The 21,143-nt window shown below is 45.7% G+C and overlaps 1 protein-coding gene across 6 annotated transcripts in view; it reads left to right on the forward strand.

Moving 5' to 3' along the window:
- The first annotated feature begins 17,668 nt into the window (after window positions 1–17,668).
- The window catches only part of ARHGEF28 (Rho guanine nucleotide exchange factor 28), a 190,044-nt gene continuing 186,569 nt past the window's right edge, over window positions 17,669–21,143 (forward strand). For 3 of the 6 annotated variants that reach the window (XM_054031955.1, XM_054031957.1, XM_054031960.1), the window contains exon 1: window positions 17,673–17,861. The gene's annotated coding sequence lies outside the window, so the exon portion shown is untranslated. Of the gene's footprint in view, window positions 17,862–21,143 lie in introns of all 6 variants that reach the window. The other 3 variants (XM_054031958.1, XM_054031956.1, XM_054031953.1) reach the window with 3 other exon arrangements.

The following is a 21,143-nucleotide window of genomic DNA, read 5'->3' on the forward strand; positions in this document are numbered from 1 at the left end:
GTTTTTATTTTAACCCAAATATTAAGACCTTAGATGTATCATGCTGCTTGATCTAGAGCAGTTTCACAAAGTGTGATCTGTGGACTACTGCTAGTCCATGGAACACTTGCCAGTGGCCTCTAGAGCGCTAGCTGGTTATGTCGAGTTTGCTCTTGTTTACAGGAGCTAAACTTCTTTAGGCTAGCTTAAAATACATTACTGCTCCTCCTCCGTGTGAACAATTCCTGTAGTTGCCACATAGATGTGTTATCAGTGCAATTGCAGCAGTGGTGGTGATTTGAGAAACCTTGGCTTTGAGTTCTTTTTAGAATTAGCAATATTAAGGCCTAGTTTCTTTTGCCAGCAAAATGGAGTAAAATGGTGATGTCACCACAATGGCCTGAAACCCCAAACTGATACTTTGTTCTCTAATGTGGGCGTAGAGTACAAGCAAGTGGAGAAAGGGACAGAATGGTAGATATAAACTTGGAAAGATGCAGCTCAAGTTTCAACCTACTGTGATAACTTTCTCCCAGTCCATTCTTCCAAAGAGTCTTCCAGCAAGAAGAGGAAAGTAGGAACCTGATATTTATATAGGAAGTGTTAAAGCCTGTGTGAACCCAGATGCAATGGAAAAATGGTTGGGCAGCAAGGAGGAGCGGAAAAAGGGCCTTGGAAGAGAGGAGGTTGTAAAACTTAGCTGGATTAAGACTGGAAATTAGGGTGAACTGTCTTAAATTGTTTTTAGCTAAAGACAGTAATTGGCAATGACATCACTTATTTATTAAAGGGTGTAAAAAGTAAACTCTTAAAGGGTTCATTGCTAATACTTACATGACCACATTAGAGCCAACCTGTACAGGTCTAAGCACTCCTGGGTTTAGCCTGTTTGTAAGTATCTTGATCATGCTTATAAATGTTTGGTTACTGTTTAGATGTAGTAAAATTGCTTATTAGTTAGGCTTTTTAGCAGAACCAGCCCATAACATTTTGGCACCTGAGGAGGGGAGCTCAGATGACACCTCTATACCCCCTCGCTTTGGCCAAAACTTTAAGGTCTCAATTCTGCCTTCTTCCTGTTCTTCTCCTCTCATGGTACTGCTCTGCTACCTCCCCCAATAAAGGAGAACTAACAACTTAAAATGCCTTGTTCAAAAATTTTAAGTAACACTTACATTTGCTGTTCAGGCATTTGAAAGTTAACTTGTCTGCATAGTAAACACTGGCATTTTTATCTGTTTGATTATTCAAAGTGGTGCTTTCCGTGCCTTCTTGGTTGCAAAGATTTGAACTGCTTCCTGCTGAAGGTCCACAGTCTGGGCCAGCTCATGCTCTATTGAGATGGTTGCAAGGCCGACCAGCAGGATTGGGTCATTGTGGAGCATAGATGTGTTTTTATTAACTTCAGCTTGGAGAAGCTGCATTCTCTACTGGCACCTGTTACAGGAAGTGTTAGAAGTATGCGCAGAGCAAAAAAAGCATTTGGAAAGAGGGTGGTCATCTTATTTGTGCACATATATTCCAGAACTGCCTTTGGAGTTGATCCTGCTGAAATGTATCTTGAAAGAACTTTCAGTTCATCACCAAAATCACTTGCATCAATATCACGCATGTCATCATGTGTCAACACTGTCTCTAGTGTCCTGCATTGCTGGTGTAGGTCGTCTTTGGGTATAGTGAGGAGTTTTGGAATATCATACAACATCCCAAATACACTGCTGTGTTCCTTGAGCTGCATGAAATGTTCTTCAACTGACGGTATTGCATAATCTAGTACCTGGTTAAAGAATTCAACTTTGAATTGTTTGGGGTATCTCATGGGATTATCCCATGCCTCGTAATCAAAATGTCTTCTTTGGTGACTCTTTATTTTCCTACCCATTCAAGAATACAGCTTCAGTGTGAAGTTCCTCTGCCAACTTCTGTGCACTCTTCAGAACGTTTTGAAATCCCTCATGTGACAGGTAAGACTGTAGGTATGACTTTGCTTTGTCCAGTCTTCCATTGCTCCAGATATATCAAGGTCAACACCTTGGAGTCTCTTGCTTACAACATTTATTTCAAACAGTATGTCATGCCACAACACTAAGCCACACAGAAATTTGAAGTTATGTTTCTGGTGATTCCATTTCCCTCTGCTACTGTTCTTCCACGAACAGTTCCTGTCATAGCATTATCCTCCATAATGGCAACTATGGCATCATCTATCTTCCCAATTTGGTGTTTGATAGGCTTTATCGCCTCCACTTGACTTTCCCATCGTATGGCACTCAGTGGTTTCAGTGTCAGAGAGGATGTCCCCAGATGTTGTAGCAAATTTTTGACATCGATGAGTTGATGCAGAGAAAAATACATAAATGCTTTGAATTACATTTAAAAAATTCAGCAGCCTTACTAGAAGTTGATGCTGCATCAATGACCACCAAGTTCAATGAATGAGAACTGCATGGGACAAAAAAAGCTCGAGGGTTTAACTCTTGTATCCGTGTCTGCACTCCTCTTTTCTTTCCTCTCATGTTGGCACCATTATCGTAGTCCTGACCTCTCATGTCCGCTATCGCAATTCCTGTATCTTCCAGCTTTTTAAGAAGCACAGTTGTCATACCAGCTCCTGTAGTATCATCAATGTCAATAAATTCTAGAAAATGCTCTCTGACAGTCACCATTGCAGGGACATTTTCACTAGGTTCTGTTGTTACAAAACACACCATTAAAGTGATTTGTTCTGTATGGCTGATGTCAGGTGTGCAGTCCAGAATAACAGAGTAATATCTTGCTGACTTCAGATCTGCCACAATCTTCTGTTTGACTTTTGTTGCCAGTAACTGTGTGATCCCATTTTGAATTGTTTTTCCAAGGTAGTGGTGTGTTTACATTTCTTGGGTGGTGACTCTTCTTAGATGCTCCTGGAGTACAGCATCAAACTCAGCCATCAGCTCCCCAATTTTAAGGAAGTTTCCATTGGTTGGCACATACGGCTGATCTGAAGTGCTACACAGTGCTAGGTTTTGGGTAGCAAGTATTCTCACAATGGCAATGAGCCTTTTCAGAATATTTTGCCAGTAAAGAGACTGTGATGCAGTCTTCTCTTGATGCTGATCATCTAAGGTAGCCTTTAACTTTAGTCTCATCTCAAGCTCTTTCCAGCTATGGAATTCTCTCTAGTGATTTGCTGCCTCCTCATGGCATGCCAGATTTCTAGCCAGATTTTTCCAGTCCTTTGTTCCTGTAGAACCCAGTGGGGCTGGAACATTAGACTGGAAGAGTTTGCACCAAAAACCCAGAATGCTGCATACTGTTTTTGAGTACATAAGCCATGGCCTCTCCACTTTGTCACCATTGGGGATTTCACACCAGTAATGTGTTGGATGGGAACTTCTATTTTCATTGTCTTTGGGGAACATGAAGTTTTTCACTTGCTGTGGCCTATGCAGTACAAGGAAGTCCCTCATGCTACTGCTCAAGTGGGTCCACAGTACTGGATCATCTGGATTTAAGGAACTAAACTCAGCAGCAGCTGTTTCTTGTGCCTCCACCACACTCTTCTCTGATCTACACTTTTCTTCAGGAATGTGCATGGTTACATCCATTTGAGATGGAGATATGGATGCTGCAGTAGCGGCCAGGTCACCTGCACTCTGACTAAGTGGAAGATCAGGCATCTCCTCATCACTCTCACCATCACTGGAGCAGGAAGCCTCACCATGAACATTTGTCTATGTATCTCAGGAGAGCTCCTTCCTGCTTAGATAGAAAAGCTTCCTTTGCTTTCTTTCTCTGAATACTGCCTCAGAGGCGTGTTTTCTTCTTTCACTCATGACTGCTGTTCTGTGTCAGCTATAGTGGCTCTCAACACTTAATTGAAGGGGACAAACAAGCAGGCTGGTAGCAGGGCTTGAGTGAGGGAAGATAGCAGCGTCTGACGTGCCTAACTGGCTCTTACTACTACAGTTGACTGCCTGTTCTCCTCAAGTGGGTTCAGGGAAGCAGCAGGAAACAAGAAGCTCCCTGAGAAGCTGGTGTTAATCAGTCCAGGCTCCTGGGGGTGTTAGAGAGGTACATAAGAGACTCCTCCTCTCCCTCCCTGCAGCTCTTGCTGCTTTCTGTTATTCCCTCTCACCTTTTCTCCTGCCTGCCTCTTATGTCTCTTGTGCCCTCCTTCCTCCAACACAGCACTCCACCATCTCTGTGCATCTAGAGCAGAGAGAATACATATGCACCAGCAGCAGACACAATTGTTTATACTCTGGGTCTTAGGGGTGCCCCTCTGCCCCCCCCCCCCCAGTCTGGCACCTGAGGCAGCTGCCTCAGTTCACCTCATGGTAAGGCCAGCCCTGCTTTCTTAGGCATGTTTAGAGCAAGTGTATAAATACCATTTGGCCTTTGGATTTAACAAAGGAATATATGGTTAAATTGGTGTTTGGCCTCTCATATCAATGTTAATTTCAGATCTTAACAATTCCAACAAGGTCTTAAGATCACGTTATAGCAGCTCATGCTTTATGTTCTGGAGGTCCATGGTTCAATGCTTGGTGTGTTGACCAAGATGGTGACTGTTATATAAGCATTCTGGGCTTCCTTGGAGAGCAGCTGTCATTTCCCATGCCCCTACGGCAGAGGTTCCCAAAGTGTAGGGCACCCCCTCTAAGGGGACACGGAGGAACATCTAGGGGGTGTGGTGGGGCCTAGGGAGGAGGAGGGAGCATCACTCAGCCCTTCCCTGCCCCCAGCTCTGCTCCAGTCCCGCCCTACCCGCATACTTGGCTCCCGGCCCCATGCCTGTCCCCTGCCTTGGTGCAGCTCCACTCTCAGCCCTACGCCAGCTCCCAGCCTTGGCCGCTGGCTTCATTTCTGGCCCAGGGCTAAGGATGTGGGCCCCTGGCTGCGGCCCTGTTCCTAGACCCAACCCCACCCCCAGCTGTGGCCCCAGCCTCAGCCCCCTTACCCCTGCCACGTTCCTTCCCCTTCCCTTCCTCCCCCCCACACAAGCCATGGCCCCGCTCCAGGGAGGAGTGCAGATGGGCAAGGGGGGGCATGACCCTCAAAAGTTTGGGGACTGCTGCCCTAAAGATAAGTAGAAGACTGTGATGCTGCTCCAAATTGTGATACTTGGTTTGGTGGAAGGAGGCTTCAGGGAAGTTGCATGAAGTTGTAAAGACTCGGCGAGGTGCGGGTAGTTCATCATCCTTTGTCTTCATCACAGGGTTGCAATGGAGAGTCTGAGGTTCCACACTGACAAAAGGGAAAGCTTAGGGGCATTGTGGCTGAAGGATGAGAAACCAGAGCCTCTTAGCCTCTGGGTTTGAATTTCTAGTAAGAACAGGAGATGGTACCACTGTCTCTGGGTGAATGGGAGGCCCCCCCCCCTTCTTGAAGCTTTATTCACATTTTGATGTACTCGAATAATCTAGTCTTGGTTTTGTAGCAAACCGGTGTGGACTGAGAGACAAGGCCCAAAACCAGCTCTGAGGTAAACCAAGTAGGTCAGTTGCTGGCAAGAGAGCAGTGGTGTGGCAGAGGAGTGAAGTAGTGAAGCCATATTACTCATTTTTAATGGTGGAGAGCTACATCAGCCACCCCCATTCCTGGAGTACCTCCCTCTGCTTCCTGCTCTTTTCGGGACATAATTCTATTAATAATGGTGCCATAAACCTCATGTCCTGGATTTAAAATCTCTCGCATTCAGTTTGGTTTGCTGGCTTTTGAGCTTTACCAAGTGGCAGCCTGACAAACCCAAATCTGGGAGCATTACATCCAACTCGGGGCCACTCTCACTTGGGGTCCATCCTCAGGTAGCCTCGGAGCATGATGAAGCAGACATAAGGCATTCCCTGAGTGAAAAATGCAGTTTATTGTTCTCTGGTATCTACTTTTTTGATTGTTGGAGAACAATTTTTTCCTGATCTGCCCCCACAGAAAAAGCATCAGCATTATATTGCAAAGGTTTATCTGTACTAGAGACTTGTCTCTAGTAGCACCAATGTGGGCATCATACCTCTAGAATGCTGTTTGTACATCAAAATACTCTTAATGTTACACAGACATGATCAGAACTATTAACTATACTGCAACTGAAGATTAATTTCCAGATGGGTAGATGCACGTGGGGTAGCTTTGCTCGAATTAGGATACTAAAAACAGCAGTGTGGCCATAATGCCACAGGCAATCGCTCATGCCACACGAGTACAATTTCTTCAAAGATCATATGTATGTACTTGGATGTCTAGCACTGCCATAGCTACACTGCTATTTTTAGTGCACTAGTTTGATCAAAGCTAACACATGTACATTTGTCTGAGCTGGCAGTTAACCTCCAGCTACAGTATCGCCCTTACCTGTGTATATCATACATTCACCTAATACCTTTGTGTACGTAATCACTATCTTCTGCAGTGTTCTGTACGCTACTGTTTCTCTCTTGAGTTGCAACAGAATCTTCTGCTGTAAATGACAGGAACTTCAGAGCCTTTGAACCCCTGGGCCTACAATCACAGCCTGCTGCTATTGGGTAGGGTGAGAATTTGGGGAAAATAATCATTCAGGCAGGGTATTATACAATATTTCAACATAAACCTTTAAAAGAATTAAATTAGCTGGACATGTGGTTACTAAAAGATATCTAGGCTTTAAATTCTATAGGGGTACACTATATTTTTATTACAGAAAGACAATGGAATATTTAAAATATGGTGAAATTCCTGTACAGTCTCTATGAAGGACCACTCTCTCGCTGTGCCTGCCTTAAGAAGTGAGTACAACTCAGTTTAAAACAAAACTGATTCAAAACTCTTCCCATGTGAGCTTTTTAGCAATGCAGGCACACAAATATTCTGTCATTTCCATAATAAAGTATTTCCTGGATTTTGTAGAAGAGTAGGATTTTTTAAAAATCTATCTACACGACCTGTCACAAATTGTGCAAACAGTTGCCTTAATGATGAAGGATGACTAAAATGGTAGTGCTTTTTAATGAACAGGTTTGCTGTGATGAGAGTTGTTTCTGGAGCACTCTGTGTTGCATCTTTTAATTCCCAACATGTTCTCATTTTGGAACAAATTAGGTCTGTATCTCATGCACAAGAGAAGAATGACCTCCCTACTTGTAGCAGTCTCCTTCTTGGAGTAATGTGCAACATTCATGAGATGAAGAAATGATCCTGTCATGCTGGCTCACAATGATACTTTGATTATGTAATACTATCTTAAAAAATAATTTTGAATAAGGATTCAATTTACTTTTGCAAATTGAATCAATTAAAACTCAGCAGATCAAAAGTTTCAGTTTAAATTATGTGGGTTATTTCATAAGAGGCATCAAAGAAAAAAGCAGAGACAATCAAGCTGCATAATTTTTTTATGCAAAATTGCATAATAAAAGAAGGATTGTCCAGTAAACTTGGCCTGTTAAATGAAGTCAACAACTCTTGTGTTCACCCACATAAATATTGCTATGTGACACCTTTATTTCCTTGGCTGTTATTCTCTAAATAGAGACACACAGTTCCTGTATTATGAGAGTAACAGATATGAATGACCCTTACTTCATATTTGCTGTGCAGTAAAAAGACATTCTATATAGCATGAAAAAATTAAATAACCATTAGTTAATTACATTTAACTGCATGACAACTCAGGTAACTTGATGCCAGGAACACTGCAAGCAGTGTATTTATCAAATATCCTGGATCTACATGTGATAAATACATATTTTAAATTGGGGAAAAGACTTTTGAGTTACTAATGCTAAAATCTATATTATCTCCAGGCAAACAACCTTGAGCTGTGGCCTATGCTAAGCAGAGATAAATATGGTCAGCATTTGTTTGGGAGCCCTTTGAAGATACTTAGGGCATGTCTACACTGTATACTTTTGCTGACACAAGTCGCATTGGCATAGAGCTGCTGTAGTTAGTATATCACTTGCACGCATGTATACCTGCTTTGGTACTGACTGTACTTAACAGAAGTGCTTTTTGTGATGCACCATGGGTAGGTATCCCAATGTGCAACTTTCCACTGTCTAGCGCCCTGACTTTTGGGAAGTTTTGGCAATGCATAGTTGGGCAGAAACAAGTTGCACAAAGGTGACTGGAATGAGGGGTCAAGTTCCCATCATGCAACTTTCTCTACCCCATAATGCCATCTCTATCCCATAATTTTCATGCCTGTTTTGAAAATTGCATGAACCTGTGTGGGACTTGTCACTGTCCAACATCTCTGACAGAAGCATGGAGCCTGTGGAGCTCTGCCCTATTGTTGTTAGGGTTGTGAGCACAGAATGCACGATCATCTGATATTTTCAGAGCTGCAAGAAGAGCTGGGGGAACATGATGATTTCCTGGAGGACAGACTGCTGTGGGACAAACCATTTCAAGGTTGTTGGTGGCATACATGAAGCAGGTACAAAGGGTGGAGTACCACTTCTGGATCCAAGAAATGAGCACTGACTGTTGGGATCGCATCATAATGCAGCTATGGGATGACGAGCAGTGGCTGCAGAACTTTCAGATGCACAAGGCCACATTCCTAGATTTGTGTGCTGAGCTTGCCTGCCCTCCAGCACAGGGACACCAGAATGAGAGCTGCACTGACAAGAAGTGGGTGGTGATCACACTGTAGAAACTTGCAATGCTGGATTGCTACTGATCAATGGGAAATCATTTTGGTGTTGGAAAATCCATTATCAGAGTCATTTGTCATGTAAGCATGCAGGGCCATTAATTGTCTGCTGCTATGTAAAGTAAAACTATTTCCCTCCCCTGGCCTACAGTTCCTCATATCTCCTTGTCAATTGCTGGAAATGGGCCATTTTCATTACCACTACAAACAGTTCTTTTTCTCTCCTGCTGATAAAAGCTCACCTTAACTGATCACTCTCCTTATAGTGTGTATGGTAACACCCATTGTTTCATGTTCTCTGTGTGTGTATGTATGTGTATATATACAAACACACGTATATATATCTTCCTACTGTATTTTCCGCTACATGCATCCGATGAAGTGGGCTGTAGCCCACAAAAGCTTATGCTCAAATAAATTTGTTAGTCTCTAAGGTGCCACAAGTATTCCTGTTCGTTTTGCGGATACAGACTAACACAGCCGCTACTCTGAAACCTATACAGGACTGTGACTCTTAGCCATTTGTGGGACATAGTGCATAGATTTGCAGCAATGGGGTTCCTGAATAGCAGTAGAGCAATAGATGGCATGCATGTCCCTAACTGGGCACCAGACCACCTTGCCACAGAGTACATCAACAGCAAGGGCTATTTTTATATGGTTATGCAAGTGTTGGTAAATCACTGGGAATGCTTTACTGACATCAGTGTTAGATGGTTAAGAAAATGTATGAAGCCTTCATCTTTAAGAACACAGGATTGTTCAGAGAGCTACAAGCAGGGACATTCTTTCCCAAGCGGTGGATTACCAGTGGCGATGTTGAAATGCCAATAGTGATCCTAGGGGGACCCAGCCTACCCCTTACTACCCTGGCTCATGCAGCCATACACCTGCCACCTCGACAGCACCAAGGAAAGACTTAAATACTGGCTCAGCAGGTTCAGAATGACAGTTCAATACGTTTTTGGTAGATTGAAGGGATGCAGGCATTGTTTACTCACAAGAATGGATCTCAGTGAGAAAAATATCCCAATGGTTATTGCTGCCTGCTGTGTCCTGCATAATATCTGTGATGCAAATGGTGAAAAGCTGCTGCCAAGCTGCAAGATTGGGGGGAAGTGGCAGTCTGCTGAGTTTGATCAGTCAGATGCAAGTGCTATTATCTGAAGAGCTCAGCACAGAGCTATACGGCTCACAGAGGCTCTAAAAGAGCACTTTAAGAGAGCCACAGTAATGCATTGTGGTGTACTATGCTCTACCAGGCCTTGCAGTTTGGGGGCCTGTTAGGAATTGCGTGGTGCTTGGTGTACATCTATGAATATAAAACTGACAATGCATCTATTAATTTTGTGGTGTTTGCTGTACATTTATGATTATTACACAGAGTGTCACTGATCCTATGAGTAGTATCAAAGTATACAATCGCAAATAAGTTGGTGCTTTCAATACCACCAGGCAGTCTGCAGCATATGTTGGGAACTTATAAAAATGACTTGTTTTCCAAACAATCGAGTTCTATTGAGTAACAAAAATATTTAAAAAAATTCTGTGCAAATTAAAAGCAAAGACATTAAAACTTTAATTTATGGAACAGAGCTTAAAGAAAGGGAAGGAACATTCGTGTCCATTTTAGCTACACATGCATCAGCCGTGGCCTCTTAGGTCAATGTATGTGAAGCTGTGATTTGTCCTTAATATCCCCCCCAGTGTGGAGTGGTAGGAGCAGGGATGCAGTCCCTGATGCCACGTGGAAAGTTGAGGGAGATGTTATCCTGGAGTTCTCCAAGGACTGCAAAGGGAGGTGAGTCCAGGATTGTTGAACTTGCTGATCCACAATAGTCTGAAGCATCTGTGTTTTCTGCTGAAGGAAACCCCATTATGTCCTGGTACGTTATGTCCCTCTCCAACTCCTGAGCCTTTCTCCTGTCTGCTCTTTCCTTCTACATACAGTCTGCATTATTCATCCTCCAGGCCTTCTGTTCACAGTATGATGCAGCACTGGCTCGCAGGATCTCACTGAACATGTCATCCAGAATCCTCTTTCTCCTTACCTGGCTCGGGCATTCCACGGGTGTGTAGAGGGAACCCCTCAAAGCTGCATTGGCCGCTGCTACAGATAAAACACAGAGGTACCCATAGGTGTGCGCAGCCCATTTCATTAGGGTGTGCACCCAGGGAGCCCCGCCCTAGCCCTGCTCCCACCCACTCCCTCCTACTTCCCACCCCCTGACTGCCCCCCTCAGAACTCCCAACCCTCACTGCTCCTTGTCCCCTGACTACCCCAGCCTGGGACCCCTGCCCCTAACTGCCCCCCAGTACTCCTCCCCCTATCTAAGCCTCTCTGCTCCTTGTCCCCTGACTGCCCCCCTAGGACCTTACCCCTTACCTGTCCCCTGACTGCCCCAACCCTTATCCACACCCACGGCTATCCAACCGCTCCCCGCTCCCGACCCATACACCCCCCCCGCTCCCTGCGTCCCCCAACTCCTCTCCACACCCCTGCCTCCTGACAGCCCCCCGAGAACTCCCAACTCATCCAACCCCCCCAGCTCCTTGTCCCCTGACCATCCCCCTCCAGAGACCCCCCCCACCTAACTGCCCCCCCCCCCAGGACCCTCCTTGTTCCCTGTGCCCTGACCCCTATCCACTCCCTGTAGGGTGACCAGACAGCAAGTGTGAAAAATTGGGATAGGGTGTGGGGGGTAATAGGAACCTATATAAGAAAAAGACCCTAAAATCGGGACTGTCCCTATAAAATTGGGACATCTGGTCACCCTAACTCCCTGCCTCCTGACAGACTGCAGGACTCCCATGCCCCATCCAACCCTCCCTGCTCCCTGACTGCCCCCTCCAGAAACCCCCTGCCCCTAACCACCCCCCCCCCGGGATCCCACCCCCTATCCAACCCACCCTGGTCCCTGTCCCCTGACTGCCCCCACCCCTTATCAAACCCCCCTGGCCCTGGACCCCTTACCATGAGATGAGGCTCCTAGCCTCCCCACGGAGGCGCACAGCCCCAGCTCCACAGCGGGGATGGGAGACAGAGGGGCTCAGGCCAGCTCCACACAGAGTGGGGTCAGGGCTTCAGCCCTGCAACTTTTGCCACTAGGGTGGCTGGGGCTCCCTGAGACGGGGACTTCAACCCCACATCTTCTGCCAGGGTCCAGGGCTTCTCCTCCCTGCCCCAGTGTGGCTCCTCTCCTCCCCCCCCCCACCGAGTGCAGCTCCTGCCGGGGTCCAGGCTTCTCCTCCCCACCCCACACCCCAGTGCAGCTCCTAAATATATATATATAATGGAGATATCCTATCTCCTAGAACTGGAAGGGACCTTAAAAGGTCATTGAGTCCAGCCCCCTGCCTTCACTAGCAGGACTAAGTACTGATTTTGCCCCAGATCCCTAAGTGGCCCCCTCAAGGATTGAACTCACAACCCTGGGTTTAGCAGGCCAATGCTCAAACCACTGAGCTATCCTACCCCAGTGTGGAGCCTCTCCTCCTCCCCCCAGTGCCGCTCCTGCTGGGGACCGGGCTTCTCCTTCCCCCCCAGTGCAGCTCCTGCCAGGATCTGGGCTTCTCCTCCAGCCCCACTCCCTCCCCCCACATGGCTCCAGCCCTGTCCAGGGCTTCTCTTCCCCCACCCCCGCATGGCTCCTGCCAGTATCTGGAGCTTCTCTTCCCATTGCACCCAGCCCTAGCCTAGCTGAGCTCCCGTGGGTCATCTGCTGCCTGCTGTGGCCGGAGTCAAGCCTGGCTGACAGGGAGCAGCCATACACGTGGACGCCATGGCCACCAGCCCAAGAGGTGCGGGGCGGCCCTAGGTAAGCAGGGGCTGGCTGTGCTGCTGCTGATAGCCCTGCACTCCCGCCCACACCTAACCCTAAGGCTTTTTTTTTTTTTTTTTTTTTTTGAGACTCACTCAGCCCCTGCTGGAGCAGGGAGCAGTTGATCTGAGCCTGCCCCGCAAACAGCTGAGGAGGGGAGCGGGGAGGAGCAGCCTTCCCAGACGGAGCGCAGGGCATTAGGATGTGCCTAGGCACACCTGGCACACCCCGTGCCCACACCTATGGAGGTACCATTGTTAGTATAATCTCCCTTCTCTTGATCCCCCAAAGTTTTAAACAAGACATGCTGATTGGCACTTCTCTTTCAGAGTGCTTTTGCATGGTGTCACTCACAGTACCAGCTATGGTGAGTACGGCCTGCCAGAGGTGAGGGAATTGTTCAATTGCATAAAGCTATGAGTATAGAGAACTGGGACTGAATTCTGGCACCATTTTCCACAGGCAGAGGTGATTTTAGCTGATATTTCACTACAGCTTGGCACCAGCTCATCTGTTGTTCTCTTTGGCCTTCTGATATGCCTGATGCAGTACCTTTGCTCTCATAGTTGTGGAGAGAGAGCTCAAAAACTGAAAACAAAGCAAAAGAGACAGTAATTATTTTTAAAATGTAATGTTTTTAAAGCCAATCTTCTGACTTTTTTTCTACCGTGAGAATTAAATGCTTGGGTTGGCAATTTGTAGGCCCATTGATTTCACTGGGACTGCTAACAAGAATAAAGTTTATGCAAGTGCTCAAGTGTTTGTAGGATCAGGGCTTAAGTGACACTTCTCTCTAATTCAGTTATGAACCAATGTCCCAGCCTAATGCTAGAGGCCACTGTACTGTTGGAGATGAGATGTAAATGAAAGATCCTGAGCACTTATTTTCAAGAAAGTTTCCGTAGCACTTTTTGCAAAGGGAGGGGGGAAGGGAAAAGAGATCTTCTTTTGTATAAGTAATTCTTCACTTGCTTCATAAATTTTAATGAAGTGTGCAGATGCCAGATGGATTGCTTGCAGATGAGGGGTGGCTGGATTTCAATGGCAGTGAAGCGATCCCTCTGTATGCTGTCTGTAAAGCACATCTAAAAGACCAGTATGCAAGATCACATCCTGGTCCCACTGAAGTCAATGGGGTGTTTTGCCATTGGACCTCACTGTACCCTGGATTTGGCCCAGAGAGCCCTGGAAGTTACAAGCTTGGTGTTAAGCTACAAAGAATGGAGGAATGAATGATAGTCAGCAGATTCTGAAGGCAGGTTTATTTTCCTTGTGGAGGGCAAGGTTCCTAGCCTTGCAAACAGTGAGTACATCACCTTGTTCTGATCTCCTTCAGAGATTCAGTTCAAACCCTGTGGGGCAGGGCTGCCTCTCTGAGCTGTATTTTTGTTGCAGCAGAGTGATAGGTCTGCTTCTTTAAAAGGGATGGCAAAAACTATTTATTTTTAAATAAAAGAAAATGATGGGCAGGTAAGCCAATAATTACATTGAGGGCATCTAGTGAGAAGACCATAAATGAGAAGCTTGAGCCTTCCATTATATAATTTGAGTCTGGTAATGACCTCATGTTCTTAGCAAGGAGCCTCCAGTGTACCGACATTCTTGGTCACAACTTTTCTATAATTAATTTAATGTGTGATGTGTGGCTCTTGCTTCTAACACAGACAATTTTGGATCTAATTCTGTAGCTGCTTTCTATGCAGAATGTTTTATTTATTTATGCATGCATGCAGACAGCTTACCAAGTGCTGTACTAAATGCAGACATCCTTGCTGGAAGGGGCTGGCAGTCTGAAAGGCCCACAAAGATCAGAAACAATAGATTGGAATCCCTTGAGCCTGGTAGTACATACGCTGCTTTTCAGTCAGCAGGTTAATATTGTGAACCTTGCTGAAGTGGGGTTTCAGGAGAGAGTTGAATGAAGAGAGTGGGCACTCGGCACACTGTGATAGGGAGAGCATTGTAAGCATGGGAGAAAGAAATATTGCATATGCAGTAGGTTTATAGTGATTCTCCCAGGTAAGGAACCAAAGGAAGACAATTGCGTTCCAGATAATATATATATTTTTTTAATTCCAAGGGAGGCTCCCACAGAGCACGGTAACAAAACCTCTAGCAAAGTGAACTTGTCACATTAGCATCTGTGTGTATTGTTGGAATAACAGGTCCTGTGAAAGAAACATAAAAATATAAATACATGCCTGGTAAGGAACCATTTTCCCAGTTCTGCACACCTTTGGTCCAAGCTACACTATAAATTCTATCCTTTGGGCTGATTGGTTACTACAGACTAATGCCCTCATAGGCTTAACACATGATTTTTGGTCATGCCTGTGTAGATGGGACCAAACCATGTCTTAACTTTCTTACCAAACTGTGCTATAACCCAGCAATATCTGGATTAAGTAATTTTCACAGTGTAGAGGGGGCTGTTGGCCCACTGCCCTGTCAGTCACTTTGCGGAAAAGTCAACATCAAGTCTGAAGGAAGGCTGGGAGAGCACTTTGAGCATTTTCTCCTTGTCTGGTAGAGGAACAAAACATAATACAAGCAGTTTGAATGGGAGGTGAGCAACACCATGGATAGGCACAACAGGGTCTGTGGAAGATTCTTTAGGAAATACTTCCATCATGATGGAAGAGGTTGTGCATTCATCAGGATCAGCATTTCCAGCAGTTCAGGTTAAGACTTATGAAGTAAGACACTAAAACTCAGGACAACCATAGTAACCTTTTAAAACATGTTGCAAAATGTAAATTTGTGCTAAATGTTTGATTATTTTAATAAAATAGCCTATACGATATAATTTAAAAATGGGTAGGGAATCAAGAACAAAAAATTCAGCCAATCGGACTCAAGAAGACAATAGGTTATTTATCATTTTATTATCTATTAAAATTGTAAACATTAATAAATGAACTAAGACATCCCTTATTCTGCCTATTCAATGACACCACAGTGGGCCATTTCATTTGGGGATGAGACTTAAAAAAAAAAAATACAGGGAAAACTGTTAATGGTGGGCATGTAAGTGACTATTTTCTGTGAAGTTCTGACAAGCAGCTGTATAATGTAGTATAACGGAGATTGAGATTTCGTTGCCCATAAGGACAGGTTGCCAGGGTTAGTAGGTGACTGTTAACAAAAGTTTCACTGTAGTTGCACCTGTTGTATCATACTAGGAAAATGCCACAGACATTGACAAGTGTATACCTGAATAGATAATTTATCACATTAGCACTACAAAGGGTATATATAGATATACACACACTGTACAAGGATGGTATGGAAAGTATAATGTAATGTGATCCTTTAGAATGAAAGTATTATTATGTAAAAGACTATTGTATTATCTGGACTCTAGGGTATATTTTGCAGTACCACTGCCTTGCTGTGTGGCTTTGAGCTAATCAAGAATTCTTTTTTGTATCTGTTGCCTTGTCTGTGAAGTGGGGATAAGAATATTTATACACCTCACTGGAGCTGAGGAGCATAAGGATTAAAGTTTGTGTAGTGCTCTCTGTATTATTAGAGCACAAACCATATAATGATTATTAATAGTGTGGCAAATCTCTGGCATTCAAAGAATGAACATTTCTCACTATACATTCCAGCTGCTCAAAAGGTGATGGCCGAGTGTAGAATTTAGAACTTTGATCCCAAAGCACAGCCTCCTACAAATTGAGTAGAAGGAAAGAAACGTTGCTAGCTATACACAGACTATGGCAGGGGTCAGCAACCTTTCAGAAGTGGTGTGCCGAGTCTTCATTTATTCACTCTAATTTAAGGTTTCGTGTGCCAGGAATACATTTTAATCTTTTTTAGAAGGTCTCTTTCTATAAGTCTATAATATAACTAAACTATTGTTTATAACTATATTTAACTATAATATTAATATAGTTTATAACTAAACATTATAACTAAACTAAATATTAAACTATTGTTTATAACTATATTTGTTTTTAACTAAACTATTGTTGTATGTAAAGTAAATAAAGTTTTTAAAATGGTTAAGAAGCTTCATTTAAAATTAAATTAAAATGCAGAGCCCCTCGGACCGGTGGCCAGGACCTGGACAGTGTGAGTGCCACTGAAAATCAGCACGTGTGCAGCCTTTGGCACACGTGCCATAGGTTGCCTACCCCTGGACTATGGCATACAGTTCATCCCTCATGCCTTGTGAATCCATCCAGTAGAGGGCAGTGGTACCATCCTAGAGCGTGAATTACAAGCACAGCCATACTAGAGAGACAAGGTGGGTGAGGTAATATCTTTTATTTCAAAAGCTTGTCTCTCTCACCAACAGACGTTGATCCAATACAATATATTACCTCACCCACCTTGTCTCTCTTATATTCTGGGGCCAACATGGCTACAATAACACTGCATACAAACATAGCAATATTTTTTTAAACATTAACATAGCAATAGATTAATCCTAAAAGACTTTTATATATCACTTCCTAGTTAGATTAAGGACATTGCAGATCATTGAGCTTTCTTTCTCTAGGTTCATTGGAATTAAAGTTGTAAGCACTTCAGGGCAGAGACTGTGGTCCAGACCTCAAAGGTATTTAGGCACCAAACTCCCATTGAAATTGGTGGGATTTAGGTGCCTAAATACCTTTTGAAGAGCTGAGTCTGTCTGACTATGCGTTTACAACAGTGTCTGTAACAATGTGGCTTTTGTGTGCTACCACAGTATGGCTAGAGCGAACCATCCTTAACACAGTTCCTGACTTCCACGAAGGGAAATGCTATGGTGCTGCCCCCTGTAACTTTATTGCTCATCTTATGATAGTTGATGGTTTTCCTTAAAGCCCCAGCTTCTGGACTCTGGAGGCTAGTGATTCCCTGAGACCCTCCAAAGCGCAGGTGTGGGGGAAAAATAACCTTTGAAAACGATCGCAAACCAGAAGGCAAAGAATAGTCAGTTTGGGTCCCTTTTTAATTAAGAATAAAATCTCAGGGAGCCTGGCAGCCTGACTCAGGAATTTTGAACGTTTGGGTCCCACCATGCTCCGCTGAGGGGTGCTACAGAGGCAGCCGGGCCCTTTCCCGATGTCTCTGTCCCCCCGGCTGGGCAGCGGCCAAAGCTCCCCAGGAACTGGCAGCAGGGCCAGTGAGTCTCGGCCGCTGGAGAGGGCTGAGCGCGTTCCCCCCTCCCGCCGCTCAGGCGCGGGGGAAAGGCGGCGGCGGCGGCGCTCACACGCAGCTGCAGGTCCGCTGGGCTGTGCAGCGCCGGGCTCCTCCCCTCGGCAGCCGGCAGGGAGGCGGCGCTGCAGGCAGCGAGCCCGGCGGACGCTGGTCTCTGGGCAGTGTAGGGCGCCTTCTCCATCAGCGGGTCTCCAGTCCGGCTGCCCGCCTCTCCTGCAAAGACGGCCCCGCAGGTGAAGCCTGACGCCGGCCGCCCAGAGCAGGGCTGAGCCTCCCTCCCCCAGGTAAAGGTTGCAGCCTGGCGTTTGCGCGGTGCTGGGGGCTGTGTGTCCAGCTGTGGCCCTCGGTCAGGTGCCTTCGCCCGAGGCGGCTGTTCTCGCCTCTGCTGCGGGTTCGTGTCCCAGGGCTAGTCAGAGTCCCCTGCGGGGCGAGCTGCCGCTTGGGCAGTGTGACATGCAGCTTGGTGGAGCGGTGCGGGGGGCAGAACTGACCGCCACTAGTACTGGGGTCCTTGAAGGGGGTGGGGGGCTGCCCGGCTAAGGATGTATTTGCCGGAGAAATCGCACACCTGAGGGAGGGTCTGCTCTGATGATTACCTCCCTTCCAAGCGCAGCGTGATTCCTGCTAGGGCTGTGCAGGGAGAGCTCATCTGCCAGGTGTCTGTGCCCTAGGATGAGTGGTGTAGCCGCGCGGGTTCCAGGATATTAGAGAGATTGGGTGAGTGAGGTAAGATCTTATACTGGACCAACTTCTGTTGGTGAGAGAGACATGCTTTGGCGCTACACAGAGCTCTTCTGTAGGTCTGGGAAAGGTAATCCCAGTGTCCCAGCTAAATGCAAGGTTGAACAGAATGAATATGCTAAACCAGGGGCAGTCAACTGTTTTTTGTCCAGGTCTAAATTTCTTGTTTAAAGTGTAGTGAAGGGCTAGACTCCAAAAAATAAATCAATAAATAAACCAAACAAACAACCCCCCCCAACAATGATGATAGGTAAATAAAAATATTTCAGGGTCCATTCAAAAGCATCTGGTGGTCTGGATTTGGCCCGTGGTCCGCCTATTGCCTACCTCTGTGCTAAACTAAGGGACGATTCAAGGTGAACTGGCCTATTAACACCGTAGGACAAAAAAATCATAGGACAAAAAAAGGGGATTAGTGGGTTATAGATTGTTGTAATAAGCCATAAATCCAGTGTCTTTATTAAGACCATGATTTCTAGTGTCTAGCAAAGTTATGGATTTAAGCTCCGAGGCTGGTCTTATGAGTGTGCAGATCTGACTGGGCTGTTGCAGGGCATCTGGTGAACCAGGTGCTGGCTTCCAGCCAACAAGTGGATTCCCAGAATGATTCTGGCTGTACTGACCCAGGGTGTGAAGGAAGCAGCAATTGTGCTCCTGCTAATTTTCCTCCAAGTTTGAGCTAAGCACCAGCACTTTTGCTTGTTTTGATAGTATCTCAATTAACAATTGAGTAGCAGAAGGCAGAAATAATAAGCTGGGACTTTCAGTGAGTCACTTACATTATAGCTCGGGGGTGGGCAAACTATGGCCCACGGGCCGGATCCGGCCCGCCAGCCGTTTTAATCCGGCCCTTGAGCTCACGCCGGGGAGTGGGGTCTGGGGCTTGCCGCACTCCAGCTGGGGAGCAGGGTCAGGGGCCGCTCCACGCGGCTCCCGGAAGCAGCAGCATGGTCCTACTCTGGCTCCTACGCATAGGGGCATCTGGGGGCTCCGCTCTACATACAGCTCCCGCCCCAAGTGCTGTCCCCGCAGCTCTCATTGGGCGGGAACTGTGGCCAATGGAAGCTGCAGGGGTGGCGCCTGTGGTTGGGGCAGTGTGCAGAGCCACCTGGCCACGGCTCTGTGTAGGAGTCGGAGTGGGGACATGGCTGCTGCTTCTGGGAGCTGCTTGAGGTAAGTCCGCCCGGAGCCTGCACCCCTGAGCCTCTCCCCACGCCCCTTCCCAAGCCCTGATCCCCCTCCCGCCCTCTGAACCCTCGATCCCAGCCTGGAGCACCCTCCTGCACTCCAAGCCCCTCATCCCCAGCTCCACCCCAGAGCCCGCACACCCAGCCGGAGCCTTCACCTCCCCCCCGTGCCCCAGCCCGGAGCCCCATTCTGCACCCTGAACTCCTCATTTCTGGCCCCACCCCGGAGCCTGCACCCCCAACCAGAGCTCTCACCCCCTCCCACACCCCAACCCCAATTTTGTGAGCATTCATGGCACACCATACAATTCCAAGATGTGGCCCTTGGGCCAAAAAGTTTGCCCACCCCTGTTATAGCTGTATTGAAAAATGCTTATACTGGTACTTCGGAACTGGAGCAAAGCGTTGTTTCAACTGAATATCAACAACAACAAAAATGAACTGGAGAGCTAAAAGAAATAAAATTCTGAAAGAAAATAGGAACAGTTTATTTGAGACTGATGGGAATGGTGTCTGCCATGCTCGCAGGTATTTTATCAGATTGCCTCTGAGCTTCCAAACTCATACTTGCACTGTAAAATTACATGAATTTTCACCCTGATCATTGATATGATACAAAGAGAGACTTTAAAATAACTTTTTTTATTGATTTATTGCTGATGATATACTGAGCACTGTACAATGACAAAAATGAAGACAGTCCACCCCCCCCCCCCCAAGAATTTGCATTCTAATATGCAGACACATGGAAGACAGGATGTACTGATACATCTAGAGGGGGGATAATTGAAAGCCTTTTGTATTGTTTTTATAATTATTATAAGTTGACTTCTTGTATGCTTGCAGAAATAGGTTTTTAGGAGGAATTTGCATGAGAAAAGGCTTGGCAAAATGACAGAGGGGCCTGCGTGGAATAGGATCAGATACGAGAATGGGTGTAGGAACAGGGCATTAAGTCTGGTGTCACTAGTGGAGGGAAAGAAAGGGAAAATGTGGAAGGAGACAACATCTGCCATGTATGATGAGGGAGCTGTGCCAAGGCCTTGAAGGTGAGGATGAGATGCTTCAACTTGGTGCAGTGTACAAGAGACCATGAGTGGAGGAATGTTAAAGGGCCACGTGTCAGATTCCTGTCTCCACAAAACTGTCTACATTAACAAGCCAAAAACAAAAATCAGAGACTGGTATTTTCATAAATGTTTATACTAAAAATATGTTTGTTTTGGTTTTCTTCTTCCAGGGTAGTTTTTGTGTACTTGATGATAAAATAATGAAATTGATGAGCAGATCCTATGGTCTGGTTTGTTTTAAAAATAAAAGGTCAGGTGATTCAGCTGGTCTTCTCAGACAGAAATGCTTGAGTTAAAGACTAGGTTTTGAAGCCCACAATCAGCTATTTAATATACAGCAATGTTCTCCAATGAGCTTAAAACTGCTGTCCTCATACAGCCAAAAATCCTATTGACTCCATTGGGAGCTTTCCCTGTGGAGACATCAGCATTGGGCGCCAGTGACATTTCAGAAAACTATGCTGTACAGAATGGTTTAACTTTCTTTTAATCCAAATAACAGTTTTTAAGTATGTGTTTCACTGATGATAGGAAGGATGGTCTATAGCTAAGGCACTGGGCTATGATT

Source organism: Malaclemys terrapin, chromosome 6 (assembly GCF_027887155.1).
Source record: "Malaclemys terrapin pileata isolate rMalTer1 chromosome 6, rMalTer1.hap1, whole genome shotgun sequence".
In the NCBI taxonomy this organism is placed as follows: Eukaryota; Metazoa; Chordata; order Testudines; family Emydidae; genus Malaclemys; species Malaclemys terrapin.